Here is a 3,523-nt window from a genome sequence, read left to right on the forward strand (position 1 = left end):
CACTGAGAGGATGGGAGGTAGCCACTGACAACGGTGAAACCCTTGCTTAAGCTTGCCATGGAAAGGAGTAAGAAGGATTGGATGAAGGCAGTAGGAAAGCAGAGAGACGGAAGGGACTAGCATCTTCATGCGCTTATCTGAAATTCCCACCAATGAATTACATAAGTATCTCTATCTTTATCTTTATGTTTTATTCGCATATCACCATATCCATTTGAGTTTGCCTGACTAAGATTTACAAGGTGACCATAGCTTGCTTCATACCAACAATCTCTGTGGGATCGACCCTTACTCGCGTAAGGTTTATTACTTGGACGACCCAGTACACTTGCTGGTTAGTTGTGCGAAATTATGTTTATGCCATGGTATTGAACACCAAGTTTTTGGATTCATTACCGGGGATTATTTGAGTTGTAGTGATCACAATTTCGTGCACCAGGTTTGCTTAAGTGACAAACAAAACTTTTGCATGAAAGGGATTCCTTGCCGGTTTAAAAGCTATACTTGCAACGAGGATTTATTTTGTGAAAATTCTAGACCGCGCAGGAATTCAATTCGTCAAAGAACCTCTATTGCTTTCCAAAGAACTCAATACTTTGGTTCAGTAGAAGCTACCTCAGAAGCTTCCAGACCCTAGACGCTTCCTGATTCCTTGCACTATAGCCACCATGACCTTTGAGAAGGCTCTATGTGACCTAAGGTCAAGTATAAACCTCATGCCACTCTCTATAATAGAGAAGCTGGAAATCTTTGAGGTACAAGATGCAAATATCTCACTAAAAATGGTAGACAAGTCAACGAAGAAGCCATATGGCTTAGTAGAGGATGTATTGGTAAAGGTTGAAGGCCACTATATCCCTATAAACTTCATAGTCTTGGATATTGGAGAGGATGAGGATGAATCTATCATCCTTGGAAGACCTTTCCTAGCCATTGCAAAAGCCATGATTAATGTGGCAAAGGGAGAAATGGCTTTTCAACTAGGAGAGGACTACATCTTGTTTAAGATGTCCAATCATCTCTTTCAGAGTAGAGCTGTACTAAACCCCCAAACATTAATTCTAAGTTTGGTGTTCGGCAGCCATCAACAAGCACTGAGAACAAAGATACTAGGAAGAAAGTACCTAAAGGCTGAAGGGACAAGAAAGTCCCAACTGAAGGCCTCTCACCTGGCATGAGAGTTGTCTTCACCAAGAAGCCAGTCATACTACATACAGTGAGTCGTGTCCTATCTCTAGAGGATGTAGAGCTCATTCATGAGAAGATAGGAAGAAAGTTCACTGTAAGGAGCGAAATTCTGAGCCCATACTCACCTCTATAAAGAGCTAACCATCAAGCTAGTGACGTTAAAGAAGCACTTGTTGGGAGGCAACCCAACCCTAATTAATTATTTCTATTTCTTTTAATTCCTTAATTTTATTTTATTTTTGTTTAAAGTTTTTTAAGGTTCATGATCATGTGCAACAGTCAGAACAGAGACACAAATGTTCATTAGTGAAAACAGAATACTCTGGATGGAGTGTTGTTAGAGTTGAATGCCAGCCAGGGAGCAGATCCTGGGTGTTCAACGCCAGTGCAGAGGGTAGTGTGATAAACCCCATTTTTAGGGTTTATCTTGTGTTGAATTTAGAGGGTTTTGTCAACTTTCCTCCCATTTATTCAATGAAATAGCATGGTTTTGTGATTCTTCCTTAATTTGTGCTTAAGTGTGAAAACATGCTTTTAGACCTTTAATTTGATAATTTTAATTCACCTTTGATTCCACTAAATGCCTTGATGTGTTTGTTAAGTGAATTCAGGTTGAAAAGGATAGAAATGATCAAAGGCTTGAAGAGGAAAGCATGAAAAATGGAGAACACATGGAAAACCAAGGATTTGGGATGCTGAGATTGATGCGCAAGCACAGCAGATGCGCACGCGTGGATTCTGGAGTCGCATGTCAACGCGTACGCATGGATTATAAATCGCCAAGCGACGCGTACACGTCAATGCTCGCACGTGACTCACTTAAAGGCGAAACGCTAGGGGTGATTTCTGGGCTTCCCAGGCCCAAATCCAACTCACCTCTGAAGCTACTAAACCCAAGGAATGAAGAAGGATGAACCATCTTTGATCTAGGAAGCTACGTAGTTAGAGTTTAGTTTTATCATGTTTTAGTTTAGTTTTCTTGACAGAGAAGCTCTCTCTTCTCTCTAGAATTAGGATTAGGTTTGGGTTAATCTCTCCTTAGATCTAGGTTTTAATTCTTGTATTCATCTATTTTCCTTTTCAATTCCTTGTTGCTACATCTTGTTCTTTCATTTTCTTGTTGTTATTTCCTTTATTTTGTATACTTTGTTGTTGATGCACTTTTGTTGCTTTTATTTTCTTTTAATGCAATTTGAGGTAATTCATGTTAATTGTGTTTTCTTTGATTGTTGTTGTTAATTCTTTGCAATTAGTAGTTGTTAGATTTCATTCTTATTGTCAATTTACTATGCTTTCCTTTTATGCCTTCCAAGTGTTTGACAAAATGCTTGGAAGGATGTTAGAGTAGAATTTTATGTTCTTGGCTTGGGATGGTAACTTAGGAATTCTTGAGTTACTAATGTCCAAGTGATTGATAGTTGGTAACCATTGACTCTAGCTCTCATTAATTCACTTGGTGAATAGCTAGGACTTATGGACTTGGATTGATATAGCTCATTTGACATTTCTTTACTTGTTAGAGGATGATTTAATGGGATTGATCCTTGCAATTATCATATTGTGGTTAGTGATAAGGATAAAGATCCTTGACAACCAAACCTTGCCAAGACCTTTTTATCATTTGAATTTCATTGCCATTTAATTTTCTTGTTCTTATCCAAAACCCCAAAATATACATGTCCATAACCAATAACAAGAACATTACCCTTCAATTCTTTTGAGAGACGATCCGAGGTTTAAATACTTTGGTTATTAGTTTTATTAAGGGTTTGTACTTGTGACAAACAAATTTTTGTATGAAAGGATTATTGTTGGTTTAGAAACTATACTTGCAACAAGATTTTATTTGTGAACTTCTATACCATCAATTTCCCGTTCATCACAGGGAATATGAGTTTCCTAGCCTCTCAGGACCAGTGGGATGCTTTGTCCCTTCCATCCTTTTCTTAGTGATGGGCTTGTCCTCATCAATGAGGATGTCTCCCTCTATGTTAACTCCAACTGAATTACAGAGGTGACAAATGAGATGAGGGAAGGCTAACCTTGCCAAGGTAGAGGACTTGTCCGCCACCTTATAAAGTCCTTGGGATATAACCTCATGAACTTCTACTTCCTCTCCAATCATGATGCTATGAATCATGATAGCCCGGTCTATAGTAACTTCGGACCGGTTGCTAGTGGGAATGATTGAGCGTTGGATAAACTCCAACCATCCCCTAGCCACGGGCTTGAGGTCATGCCTTTTCAGTTGAACTAGCTTCCCTCTTGAATCTCTCTTCCATTGAGCGCCCTCTTCACAAATGTCTATGAGGACTTGGTCCAACCTTTGATCAAA

Source organism: Arachis duranensis, chromosome 4, assembly GCF_000817695.3.
Source record: "Arachis duranensis cultivar V14167 chromosome 4, aradu.V14167.gnm2.J7QH, whole genome shotgun sequence".
Taxonomy (NCBI): domain Eukaryota; kingdom Viridiplantae; phylum Streptophyta; class Magnoliopsida; order Fabales; family Fabaceae; genus Arachis; species Arachis duranensis.